Source organism: Ovis canadensis, chromosome 13 (genome assembly GCF_042477335.2).
Source record: "Ovis canadensis isolate MfBH-ARS-UI-01 breed Bighorn chromosome 13, ARS-UI_OviCan_v2, whole genome shotgun sequence".
In the NCBI taxonomy this organism is placed as follows: Eukaryota; Metazoa; Chordata; class Mammalia; order Artiodactyla; family Bovidae; genus Ovis; species Ovis canadensis.
Window position 1 is genome coordinate 77,572,850 of NC_091257.1, and position 14,607 is coordinate 77,587,456.

Here is a 14,607-nt window from a genome sequence, read left to right on the forward strand (position 1 = left end):
AATAAAGATTTTGCAGGAGTAAATAACATAAAGAAGACAAAAATAAGAGGAAATATTAGCCAAAATATTAATCAAACTACTATCGGTCCTTTGAAAATGTAAAAGAAATTAAAAAATCCTCGGCTAGATCTCATGACTTACAAGAGGGCTTTAGGTCTTCACATGTTTCCTGGATCTGCTTTGTCCTCAAAGATGGAATTTAGACACAATTATATGGCAAAGTTCACTGGAAAATGAAGCTCTAAAAGGGGATGAGACAGTGTACTGTTTTAGTGCCTTGACCCAAGTGTGCCTGGAGTCCTCCCTGCCACAAAAGTTCCAGTTCAAATAAACTTCTCGCTTCCTATTTTTTATTTTTGTTAAAACCAGTGGGACTCAGGGCCTGCCATTCAAATCCACAAGAAGTCCTGACAAAATATTTGTAGACTCATGTCTTCCTCCTCCATTCTGATGTCTGCTCAAGGGTCACACAACCACATTGGAAATATAAGAGATGTCAAAGAGGCAGGAGAGCTTAGATGTCATCATTTTCACCTGTGCTTAAAAGTCTAGGGAGACTGTGACCCAGGAAAGGAGAAGGATTCATCTAAGGCTGCTCGAGACTTGAATCCCACTTATTTTCCTCTTGCTCTTCACATATTTCAGATTTGTTGAAATTATCTACTTGGTCAATATCCTTTTATCAAAAAATTAAATAACATAACCTGATAAGTTTGCTTAAACTTTAGATGCCTGAGCCCCTTCCTAGATACTTAGGGTCCGGGATTCCTGAATAGTATGACCCTAAAGGGTCTGACCAGAAATCCAAATGACTGGATGGATGGCCCAAAGGTACTTCTGAACTTGAGCTCTAAGAGCTGTGACTAACCTTGCCCCCTTCCCCGCCCTGGAAGTACAGGTCTACCTAGATATGACCGTCACACCCTATATGCTAATCCTGCTTCCCCTTGTTTCATAACAATGGGAACCAGGCAGGGGGTGTTAAAGCCCTAATTTCTTGGCTGAGTGGTGTGATGCTCAGACACAGAGGAGACTTAACAAGGTCAAAAGATGGGAAGGGGCAGAGCTGGAGAGTGCTCCCAGTTCTGCATCCTCTCCCACCGAGACCGGCTGTTCCAGCTCACAGCCTCTGGAAGCAACAATGAGTCACAGTCATTGACACTGGCTGGCCCTGGGCTTGGCACTGCAAGTCCACTTTCACCATTGGTGCTAAGGTGCAATCCACTAAGGAGGCAGGGAAAATCCCCTTTTCCAACTGAGGTTCAGGGAAGTGAAGTGATTGGCCCAGGTCTCAGGACAAGGACAGATTTCACAAGGATAGAGCCCAACATTTGGGCACAAACGGTAAGACGTTTTACTCAGATCACACCAAGGTTAGCTGGTGTGGCAGGAGAGTCCTAGGCTTGAATACCCTTTTTATTTCTTGACCTCTGCTGTTTGAGTCGGTTATTATGCCTGATGCATTGGGCCCCTGTCAACCCAGAACTCCTGGTCCAGAATGCACAGATGGGTGCCCACTTGGCATCAGGCTGGGAGCACTGGTAGAGAGCGCCAGGTCATCCAGGATCCATCTCTTCCAGTCCCAACCTGCATCAGTAGGAACCCGATGAGTGTAGCCAGGACAGAGTAGGGGTAGGGCTGGAGTTTGAGGAGCTAGCATTCCTCACCCTGACTGTGGTCCTGGCTTCAGAGCACAGAGCAGGGAGAAGGTGGCAGCCCAGGTGCCCAAGTTTTGGGATGGGACATGGAGGACCCCATGCAGCAGAGCCTTGAACCTTTCAGCAGACCACTCTCGCTGCTGTCTGTGCCAGTTCTGCAAACATCAGAGGTTCTTATTTCCTTGGAGTGGCGACAGATGAGAGGACTATGGGAAAATCTGGTAAAGAGAATTTGTGGCCTTGAGACCACAGCCCAGGTGTTGGAGAGTGATGCAAGTAATTCAGATCTGGTGTTGGTCCCAGGCTTTAGCTCCCCCTTTATAAATGGCTAAAAATCCTGGTACCTGGATCCTCATGGCTAAAAGGATACAGAGGAGTGGTGTTCAGACCTCAGCTGTAGGTTTGGGCAGACTGGGTTCGAATCCTCTCTTTTCCTGTTGCTGGATATGTGGCCTGAACAAGCAACTCATCTCCCCGAGTCTCAGGTCTCTTCTCTGTGAAATGAGACTAAGTATGGGACTCTGCTTCTCAGGTGGTGTTAGTGGTACAGACTCTGCTTACCAGTGCAGGAGGCATAAGAGATGTGGGTTCAATCCCTGGGTCAGGAAGATCCCTGGGGTGGGCATGGCAACCCACTCCAGTATTCTTCCCTGGAGAATCCCATGGACAGAGGAGACTGTCAGGCTACACTGCTTAGGGTTATGCAGAGTTGGACATGACTGAAGCCATTTCGCTCTCACACACTTGATATTCTGTGAAGTATGCTGTGAAGATATGGTTGGATAATGTGGGCAAGCCCCTGATACACAGTTACCACAGTGATGATGATATTATAATTATTCCTAGTGTCTGGTCATTTCACCCCTCCACCTCAGATCTCCTATCTATACATGACCCCATTGCACAGGGTTATGGAGACAATGAAGTGAGGAGATTAATCATCCCATATGCTTTATGCTTAATCACTGGCCCCTGCATTTCCTATTCTGTGTGCTATAAAGGCCACATGAGCTAGATGGGCTCAGACTTCCAGTAGACTTGCATAGGGTAGAAACCTCAGGCAACCAAGCTCACACTCTCAGCCAGTACACAGACCTGTGGTCACCAGAACAGGGAAGGAGATAGAGAAGGGAGGGGTGGGTTCTAATGCAGCACAGGTGCCCAGTGTCTGGGTTGAGGCAGATTTGCCCAGAAAGTACTTGAAAACAGAGCAAAGGGCTCTCCTTCAGGGAACTCACCCATGGGCAGGGTTCCCTATCTCTGTCTTATAACAACAACAACAACAACAACAACAACATCACAACAAGGAACATATGTTCATCAGCCATGATCACAAGGCATTGTGATGACACAGGGGACACATCAGGGAAAAAACCAGACACGATCCCTGCCCCGTGGGGCTCCCACTCCAGGGAAAGAGCGAGGAGAGCACATTTCTAGGGACTGCATGTCCAGGTTTATACATGTTAACTTGTGCATGCTTCAGACCCATTCAGTGATGAAGGTACACCCATTATGCCCAAGTTGCAGGCGAGCCAGCTGAGTCTATGAGAGGGAAAGGTCACAAAGCAGAGCCAGGATTCGAACCCAGCTCCATCATACTTTCAAGAACTGCACACAATTCTCCTTGTCAACCTCCCTATTTTCCTGGGCTCCTAATTGCTGTCTTTGGTCACCACTCACTACTCTTTATCGCAGTAACAGTAATGACAATGATTGTTGTTATTTATGGAGCACCTTATCTAGCCAAGGTTTGGCTGGGCTCTCTACAGATATTTCCTCAGTTAGTTCCCTGAGCAGCTCTTCTAAGGTAACTAGAATACCCTTAAAGTGAAAGTGAAAGTGAAGTCGCTCAGTCGTGTCCGACTCTTTGTGACCCGTGGACTGTAGCCCACCAAGCTCCTCCGTCCGTGGGATTCTCCAGGCAAGAATACTGGAGTGGGTTGCCATTTCCTTCTCCAGGGGATCTTCCCTACCCAGGGATCGAACCCAGGTCTCCCACATTGCAGGCAGATGCTTTAACCTCTGCACCACCAGGGGACATTCTAACTATGGTTTCTTTTTTTTTTTTTTAAGGCTCAGAGAAGTTAGTGTACTTGCCTGCTGTCACACAACCAGCAAGGGAAAAGTCTGGGATGCACACCCAAGGATGACTCTCAGAGCAATCTTTTTTGCTGTTCCAGATAAAATGCCTGCATATCTCAATGTGTACACTTTAGTTAATCACCAATAAAGAAAAGTGCTTCTACATGCTCTAATAAATATATCTTGAGCATCTATGTGTCAGATCCTGGGGGTGATGTTCTGTAGTTATGGCCCTTCTAGCCTCAGAGAGTGGGCAGTAATCATTGTGCCCAAGGAGCTGGGATTTCTGCAAAACAAGAATGCCAGGTGCTCTATTTGGTAGAATGTAGCAGGTGGCCCCAGATATTCCTGATCACCTCTCAGAGCTCCAAAGTGTCAGCTGTCTAGCAGAGAACCACTGTTGATTTTGTAGTTAGAGGAAAGAGATACCATGGGAAGAAACTAATGTCTTGGTCAGAGTCACAAAGCAAGTTATTAACAGAACCAAGAGTGAAACCAGATCAGGCTCTCCTTCTCCTTCCTCCAGCACCAGGCAAGTTCAGGATCTGACGTTCCATGAACATGCGGTGTCACTCGCTGCAGGCACCTTAGAGATGACACGGTCCTGCACTGGAAACATGCAGTCTCCACTCACTCCTCCTGACCTTGTGGCAGACATCACTAATCTATCCTTCCCTCAAGCCCAGAAGCTTCCAGGGAGGGGATCTTGGCAGAAAGCTCCCTCCAGGCCCTACAGTCAATCAGAGTACTATTTGAGACCACAGTTCAAACTCACTAACTTGATCCCAGAAGAGAAACTGAGGGAGAATGAAGAACCATCTGTGCCACAGGTTCTCTATTAGCATCCAAGGGTTCCAGAGTTTGTGAACATAGGTCTCCTGTAGATCTGAGCCCATTCAAACTCATTTAGTCTTTACTGCATGCAAAAAAATAAGAAATGCAGTTGCAATTGATTAAGCATATTGGCTGCTTGATCCTCCCAATACAGCCTCTCCAGAACCCTATGCAGTGGGGTCATAAACAGATGAGAAACGGGAGCTGGAGTAGAGTGAGGTGACACCAGCAATAATTGTAATCATCATCACTGTAGTAACTGTGTATCAGGGGCCTACACATATTATCTCACCGCTTCTCACAGCACCCCTGGGAGGAGAGGCCCATAGTTAGTCCCATTTCACACTTAGCGGACCTGAGGCTCAGGGAGATGAAGCTCCTTGTCCAGGCCAAATAGCCAGAAACATACAAAAAGAGGATCTGAACCCAATTTACTGAACCCCAGAGTTCAGTTCAGTTCAGTCACTCAGTCATGCATGACTCTCTGTGACCCCATGGACTGCAGCCTTCCAGGCTTCCCTGTCCATCACCAACTCCTGGAGCTTGCTCAAACTCTTGTCCATCAAGCAGATGATGCCACCCAGCCATCATCCTCTGATGTCCCTTTCTCCTCCTCCCCTCAATCTTTCCCACCATCAGGGTCTTTTCCAATGAATCAGTTCTTCTCATCAGGTGGCCAAAGTATTGGAGTTTCAGCTTCAGCATCAGTCCTTCCAATGAATAATCAGGACTGATTTCCTTTAGGATTGATGAGCTTGACCTCCTTGCAGTCCAAGGAACTCTCAAGAGTCTCCCCCAACTCCGCAGTTAAAAAGCATCAATTCTTCGGTGCTCAGATTTCTTTATTGTCCAACTCTCACATCCATACATGACCACTGGAAAAACCATCGCTTTGACTAGATGCACCTTTTCCAGTAACAAAACGTTTCTGCTTTTAGATATGCTGTCTAGATTGGTCATAACTTTTCTTCCAAGGAGTAAGAGTCTTAATTTCATGGCTGCAGTCACGATCTGCAGTGATTTTGGAGTGCCTCAAAATAAAGTCTGTCACATTTTCTGTTGTTTCCCCATTTATTTGCCATGAAGTGATGGAACCAGATGCCATAATTTTAGTTTTGTGATTGTTGAGTTTTAAGCGAACTTTTTGGAGTAGCCCTCATAGTCAACAAAAGAGTTTGAAATGCAGTACTTGGGTGCAATCTCAAAAGCAACAGAATGATCTCTGTTTTCAAGGCAAGCCATTCAATACCACAGTAATCCAAGTTTATGCTCCACTCTGTAATGCCAAAGAAACTGAAACTGAATGGTTCTATGTAGACCTACAAGACCTTCTAGGAATAACACCCCCAAATATATTTTTGTCATAGGGAACTGGAATACAGAAGTAAGAAGTCAAGAGATACCCGGTAACAGGAAATTTGGCCTTGGAGTACAAAAGGAAGCAGGGCAAATGCTAACAGAGTTTGCCAAGAGAGTGCACTGGTCATAGTAAACACCCTCTTCCAACAACACAAGAGAAGACTCCACACATGGATATCACCAGATGGTCAATGCCAAAATCAGATTGATTATATTCTTTGCAGCCAAAGATGGAGAAGCTCTATATAGTCAGCAAAAACATGACTGGGAGCAACTGTGGCTCAGATCATAAACTCCTTATTGCAAAATTCAGACTTACATTGAAGAAAGTAGGGGAAACCACTAGACCACTCAGGTATGACCTAAATCAAATCCATTACAACTATAAAGTAGAAGTGACAAATAGATTCAAGGGATTAGATCTGATAGAGTATCTGAAGAACTATGGATGGAGCTTTGTGACATTGTACAGGAGGCAGTGATCAAGACCATCCCCAAGAAAAGGAAATGCAAAAAGGCAAAATGGTTGTCTGAGGAGGCCTTACAAACAGCTGAGAAATGAAGAGAAGCTAAAGGCAAAAGAGAAAAGGAGAGATATATCCATCTGAATGCAGAATTCCAAAGAATAGCATGGGGAGGTAAGAAAGCCACCCACAGTGATCAATGAAAAGAAACACAAGAAAACAATAGAATGGGAAAGACTAGAGATCTCTTTGAGAAAATTAGAGATACCAAGGGAACATTTCATGCAAAGATTGGCACAATAAAGCACAGAAATTGTATAGACCCAACAGAAGCAGAAGATATTAAGAAGAGGTGCCAAGAATACAGAGAAGAACTATATAAAAAAGTTCTTCATGACCCAGATAACCATGATGGTGTGATAACTCACCTAGAGCCAGATTTCCTGGAATGCAAAGTACAGTGGGCCTTAGGAAGCATCACTACAAACAAATCTAGTCCAGGTGATGGAATTCAAGTTGAGTTATTTGAAATCCTGAAAGATCATGCTGTAAAAGTGGTGCACTCAATATGCCAGCAAATTTGGAAAACTCTGCAGTGGCTACAAGACTGGAAAAGGTCAGATGTAAGAATTAAAGATTTTAAAATTTAAAAAATAAAAAACTAAAAATTAAAAAAAAAAAAAAAAGAAAGGCAATGCCAAAGAACATTCAAACTGCCGCACAATTGCATTCATCTCACACGCTAGTAAAGCAATGCTCAAAATTCTCCAAGAGAGGATTCAACAGTACATGTACTGTGAACTTCCAGATGTTCAAGCCGGATTTAGAAAAAGCAGAGGAACCAGACTGGATCAAATTGCCAACATCTGTTGGATCATAGAAGAAGCATGAGAGTTCTGGAAAAACATCTGCTTCTGCTTTATTGACTATGCCAAAGCCTTTGACTGTACGGATCATAACAAAATGTGAAAAATTCTTAAAGAGATGTGAATGCCAGGCCTCGTTTCTTGCCTCCTGACAAATCTGTATGCAGGACAAGAAACAATGTTTAGAACGGACATGGAACAACAGATTGGTTCTGAGCTGGAAAGGAGTACATCAAGGCTGTATATTGTCAACCGAGTGTTGGGATATTGTATTTCCATTTTGCCACTAGGCATGGAGTTGTTTCACCATTTTACAATGACTTTGGGGCCAAAACCAGGTCTGAGGTCACTACGTCACTCTCAGTCCCTTGGGCCGTGTTCCTGAGTCAGGACAATTCTCTGCACAAGATCTCTGCACAACTCTCAACTCTGTGCCCACAACCAGGGGGAGGAGGGGCTTCAGACATTTGCAGAACTGGGTGTTGACAGCCTGTGAGGTGAGTCTGCTGACTAGTCCAAGGCTTTGCTGGCTGGGGTCCTCCCTGTCCCAGCCCCAGGATTAGGCACCTGCCTTGTGCTCTGATTATGATACCAGAGTCAGCATCAGGAACACTAGCTCTCTAAGCCTCTGACTTTACCACTATTTAGCTATGACCATGTTCATGTCAAGGACAGGGTTACAGATCCCTGCTGAGGTGCAGGTGAGTGAATGGAAGAGATTGATCCTGGGTGACCTGAAGCTCTCTACCAGTGTTCCCAGCCTAATGCCACATGGGCACCCATCTGTGCTTCCTGGACTGGGAATTCCAGGTTGACATATGTTCAATGCACCAGGCATTACAACCAACTCAAACAGCAAAGGTCAAGGAATAAACAGGTTATTCAAGCCTAAGAACTCTCCTGACTGACCAGCTAGCCTCGATGTGATCTGAATGAAAGCTCCTTCCCTGAGTACACAGATGCTAGGTTCCTGTCCTTGTGAGACCTGGACCAGTCGCCTCTCTTTCCTAAACCTCAGTTTCCTCACCTGGAAAATGAGGCTTCCAGACCTCCTTAGGGGATTGTCATGAGTGCCAAGGGTGAAAGTACACCTGCAGTGCCAAGCCCAGGGCCATGCACTGGCATGGACCTATAGGCTTCTAAACACTACGGCCAAAGAGTGCGACTCATTGCTGCCCCAGAGGCTGGGAGTGGGAGCAGCCAATCCTGGTGGAAAAGGATGCAGAACTGGGCGCACTTTCCAGCTCTGGCCCTTGCCATCTGCGTGGCCTTGAGGAAGTCATCGTCCCCTTTTGAGCCTCACACCCCTCAGTCAAGAAATGAGGACAGTAACACCCCTGCATGACTGCTAATGAGGTGACACGAGATGATGCAGGATAAGAACCTAGTGTTGTGCGGTCATGTCTAGGCAGAGGTGGGGTCTAGAGGATGGTGTTGGGATCAGAGATCTTAGAACACAAAATCAAAAGTACTTTTGAGCCACCCTTGTCTAGATATCTCCACTTCAGTCCAGCCACCCTGGAACCCCCAACCCTAAGTTAATAGGGGGGAACTCAGGCATCCGCAGTTTAAACAAACTTATTCGATGGTTCTATTTAATCTCTTTCTTTAAAAAGCTATTGCCCAAGCTGAAAATTTCAACAAACTGAAAAGATGTGAAATGGAAGAGGAAAATAAATTGGGTTCAATTCACATGTATCTTTGGATGCATCCTTCTCCTTCCCTGGACCATAGGCTCCCCAGTCTTCCCAGCAAGGAGGTTAAGTTGAACTCTAAGCTCTCCTGTGGCTTTGATTTCTGCTATGATTACAATATGGTTATTTGGACCTGGAGTTGTCATCCAAAGAGAGGAGGTGATGTAAGTCTACCAATATGTGAAATCAGGACTACCGTGAATTTGAATGGCAGGACCCAACTCACACTGGCTTCAAGAGCAGAATTCTTTTTTATTTTTTATTTATTTATTATTATTTTTAATATAAATTTATTTATTTTAATTGGAGGTTAATTACAATATTTCTTTTATTTCTTTAGTTCTTTCTTTCTTCCTTTTACTTTACAATATTGTATTGGTTTTGTCATACATCAACATGAATCCGCCACGGGTGTACACGAGTTCCCCATCCTGAACCCCCCTCCCATCCACCTCCCCATACCATCCCTCTGGGTCATCCCAGTGCACCAGCCCCAAGCATCTTGTATCCTGCATTGAACCTAGACTGATGATTCGTTTCTTATATGATATTATACATGTTTCAATGCCATTCTCCCAAATCATCCCACCCTCTCCCTTTCCCACAGAGTCCAAAAGACTGTTCTATACATCAGTGTCTCTTTTGCTGTCTCACATACAGGGTTATCGTTACCATCTTTCTAAATTCCATATATATGTGTTAGTATACTGTATTGGTGTTTTTCCTTCTGGCTTACTTCACTCTGTATAATCGGCTCCAGTTTCATTCACCTCATTATAACTGATTCAAATGTATTCTTTTTAATGGATGAGTAATACTCCCTTGTGTATCTGTGCCACAGCTTTCTTATCCACTCATTTGCTGATGGACATCTAGGTTGCTTCCATGTCCTGGCTATTATAAACAGTGCTGCGATGAACATTGGGGTACACGAAGGTGAAGGTTAAGTCGCTCAGTTGTGTCCGACTCTTTGCGACCCTGTGGACTGTAGCCTACAAGGCTCCTCCATCCGTGGGATTCTGCAGGCAAGAATATTGGAGTGGGTTGCCATTTCCTTCTCCAGAGGATCTTCCCGACACAGGGATCGAACCCAGGTCTCCCACATTGGAGGCAGACGCTTTAACCTCTGGTTTCCTCGGTGTGCATGCCCAGCTGTGGGATTGCTGGGTCATAAGGCAGTTCTATTTGCAGTTTTTAAAGGAATCTCCGCACTGTTCTCCAGAGTGGCTGTACTAGTTTGCATTCCCATCAACACTGTAAGAGGGTTCCCTTTTCTCCACATCCTCTCCAGCATTTATTGCTTGTAGACTTTTGGATCGCAGCCATTCTGACTGGTGTGAAATAATACCTCACTGTGGTTTTGATTTGCATTTCTCTGATAATGAGTGATGTTGAGCATCTTTTCATGTGTTTGTTAGCCATCTGTATGTCTTCTTTGGAGAAATGTCTATTTAGTTCTTTGGCCCATTGTTTGATTGGGTCGTTTATTTTTCTGGAATTGAGCTGCAGGAGTTGCTTGTATATTTTTGAGATTAGTTCTTTGTCAGCTGCTTCATTTGCTATTAATTTCTCCCATTCCAAAAGCTGTATTTTCACCTTGCTTATAGTTTCCTTTGTTATGCAGAAGCTTTTAATTAGATCCCATTTGTTTATTTTTGCTTTTATTTCCAGTATTCTGGGAGGTGGTTATAGAGGATCCTGCTGTGATTTATGTCAGAGAATGTTTTGCCTATGTTCTCCTCTAGGAGTTTTATACTTTCTGGTCTTACATTTAGATCTTTAATCCATTTTGAGTTTATTTTTGTGTATGGTGTTAGAAAGTGTTCTAGTTTCATTCTTTTACAAGTGGTTGACCAGTTTTCCCAGCACCACTTGTTAAAGAGATTGTCTTTACTCCATTGTATATTCTTGCCTTCTTTGTCGAAGATAAGGTGTCCATAGGTGTGTGGGTTTATCTCTGGGCTTTCTGTTTTGTTCCATTGATCTATATTTCTGTCTTTGTGCCAGTACCATACTGTCTTGATGACTGTGGCTTTGTAGTAGAGCCTGAAGTCAGGCAAGTTGATTCCTCCAGTTCCATTCTTCTTTCTCAAGATTTCTTTGGCTATTCGAGGTTTTTTGTATTTCCATACAAATCTTGAAATTATTTGTTCTAGCTCTGTGAAAAATACCACTGGTAGCTTGATAGGGATTGCATTGAATCTGTAGATTGCTTTGTGTAGTATACTCATTTTCACTATATTGATTCTTCTGATCAATGAACATGGTATATTTCTCCATCTATTAGTGTCCTCTTTGATTTCCTTCACCAGTGTTTTATAGTTTTCTATATATAAGTCTTTAGTTTCTTTAGGTAGATATATTCCTACGTATTTTATTCTTTTCGTTGCAATGGTGAACGGGATTGTTTCCTTAATTTCTTTTTCTACTTTCTCATTATTAGTGTATAGGAATGCAAGGGATTTCTGTGTGTTGATTTTATATCCCACAACTTTACTATATTCATTGATTAGCTCTAGTAATTTTCTGGTGGAGTCTTTAGGGTTTTCTATGTAGAAGATCATGTCATCTGCAAACAGTGAGAGTTTTATTTCTTCTTTTCCAATTTGGATTCCTTTTATTTCTTTTTCTGCTCTGATTGCTGTGGTGAAAACTTCCAGAACTCTGTTGAATAGTTAGTGGTGAGAGGTGGCACTCTTGTCTTGTTCCTGACTTTAGGGGAAGTGCTTTCAATTTTTCACCATTGAGGATAATGTTTGCTGTGGGTTTGTCATATATAGCTTTTATTGTGTTGAGGTATGCTCCTTCTATTCCTGCTTTCTGAGAGTTTTATCATAAATGGATGTTGAATTTGTCAAAGGCTTTCTCTGCATCTATTGAGATAATCATATGGCTTTTATTTTTCAATTTGTTAATATGGTGAATTACATTGATTGATTTGCTGATATTGAAGAATCCTTGCATCCCTGGGATGAAGCCCACTTGGTCATGATGTATGATCTTTTTAATGTGTTTTTGGATTCTGATTGCTAGAATTTTGTTAAGGATTTTTGCATCTATGTTCATCAGTGATATTGACCTGTAGTTTTCTCTTTTTTGTGACATCTTTGTCAGGTTTTAGTATTAGGGTGATAGTGGCCTCATAGAATGAGTTTGGAAGTTTACCTTCCTCTGCAATTTTCTGGAAGAGTTTGAGTAGGATAAGTGTTAGCTCTTCTTTAAATGTTTGGTAGAATTCAGCTGTGAAGCTTTCTGGACCTGGGCTTTTGTTTGCTGTAAGATTTCTGAAATCAGTTTCAATTTCTGTGCTTGTGATGGGTCTGTTAAGATTTTCTATTCCTTCCTGGTTCAGTTTTGGAAAGTTGTACTTTTCTAAGAATTTGTCCATTTCTTCCAAGTTGTTCATTTTATTGGCATATAATCGCTGATAGTAGTCTCTTATGATCCTTTGTATTTCTGTGTTGTCTGTTGTGATGGTCTGTGCAGAGGGCTGAGGCAGCAATGAATTTGATATTTTTCTGAAAAAGAAGGAAGACAGTAGGGTGATGGAGAGAGAGGTAGGTGAGTTTGGAGTAGCAGTGAGTAGATGACAAAGGGCCATGTTGGGACTTTTGTTTAAGGAGAGAAATTTAATTTCTGGAAGCTGCACTGAGAGTAGAGGGCTTAGAAGCAAGTGTGCAGAAGGATACTGCACATATAGGGATATATACAGAGGCAGACTATATTCACTCTCAGGAGAAACTCTACTGACTCAGTGGAGTGGGCAGATGGGGAGGGTGGGTCCTGAGCAACCTGCCATTGCAAATATTTGTCCTGAGACTGCTTCCACTGTGAGGAATTCTATGGAGAGCACTCTGAAATAAGAGAAGATTGGGGAAGAATGACCTCACTGGTCACTGACCCTGATGCCATGGGCCACACATCTAGCCCCATCTCTGTCCCTCTCTTATAGATTGGCTCCTTTCCCTCTCTGAACCTGAGCTTCCAAGTGCTGATAAAATTAAACTAATGATCACTATGATCACCATCACCAGAATATTTTCCAATTCATCTCAGTTTTTACCTTAGCCCTTAACCTGCATGGGCACCTTCTTGGTAGCTGGAGGCTCCATGAGAACCTGCTCTTAGTCTTGGCACAAAGTCCTCTCCATAGCCATCCAATTGAAGCATCCTGGCTGGCCTTTGCTTTGGAAGTCTTTCCGTTCACTCTGGACAGGGCTTATTTTCACTGGAGTCCCCTAGGATGGCTCTGGACACAGAACTTGTTTCCGGGGGCAGCCTCCTGCCCCATCAATATAAGGGCCATCACCACCCAGGAGAATTCCAGAGACTGTGGAGAGGAGCAAGGATTTTGTAAGTATATTTCTTCAAACCTGTGACTGGTGGGTTTCCCTCTTAATGTCACTCCACATGGAGGCCTACAGAATGTTTTGGGGACAAGAGGCATAGGGGTGAAAGTGAAGGTATTAATAGCTCAGTTGTGATTGACTTTTTGCAACCCCATGGCCAGTAGCCCACTGGGCTCCTCTGTCCATGGATTTATCCAGACAAGAATACTGGAGTGGTTTGCCATTTCCTTCTCCAGGGGATATTCCTGAGCCAGGGGTTGAATCTGGATCTTCTGCACCACAGTCTCTACCATCTGAGCCACCAGGGCAGCCCTTCAGAACACTATGGGGGAAAGAGGCAGGAGGTGGGGCCCATGAATTAAATAATATTTTTTATTTTTTATTTATACTTTATTTTACTTTACAATGCTGTATTGCTTTTGCCATACATTGACTTGAATCCACCACGGGTGTACATGCGTTCCCAAACAGGAACCCCCCTCCCACCTCCCTCCCTATAACATCTCTCTGGGTCATCACCATGCACCAGCCCCAAGCATGCTGTGTCCTGCGTCGGACATAGACTGGCAATTCGATTCTTACATGATAGTATATAGGTTTCAATGCCATTCTCCCAAATCATCCCATCCTCTCCCTCGCCCTCTCCCTCTGAGTCCAAAAGTCCATTATACACATCTGTGTCTTTTTTGTTGTCTTGCATACAGGGTCATCATTGCCATCTTTCTAAATTCCATATATATGTGTTAGTATACTGTATTGGTGTTTTTCTTTCTGGCTTACTTCACTCTGTATAATCAGCTCCAGTTTCATCCATCTCATCAGAACTGATTCAAATTTATTCTTTTTAACGGCTGAGTAATACTCCATTGTGTATATGTACCACAGCTTTCTTATCCATTCATCTGCTGATGGACATCTAGGTTGTTTCCATGTCCTGGCTATTATAAATAGTGCTGTGATGAACATTGGGGTACATGAATTTAGCAAATTAAGGAATAGATTCAGTTAGGAGACGTGTCAAATTGATGAATGCAGTGTCATGATGTGGCACCCACTTTTTGCTCATACTTTTATTCTGCAAACTTCATTTTGTTGTACTGTACTAGGTGCTTGGTGCTTGGTAAAGAACCCATCTGCCAATGCAGGAGACATAGAGACATGGGCTCGATCGCCAGGTCAGGGAGTTCCCCTGGAGGAGGGCACAGCAACCCACTTCATTATTCTTATCTGGTGAATTGTATGGTTAGAGGAGTCTGGCAGGCACTGTCCATGGGGTCACAAAGACTCAGACTCAACTG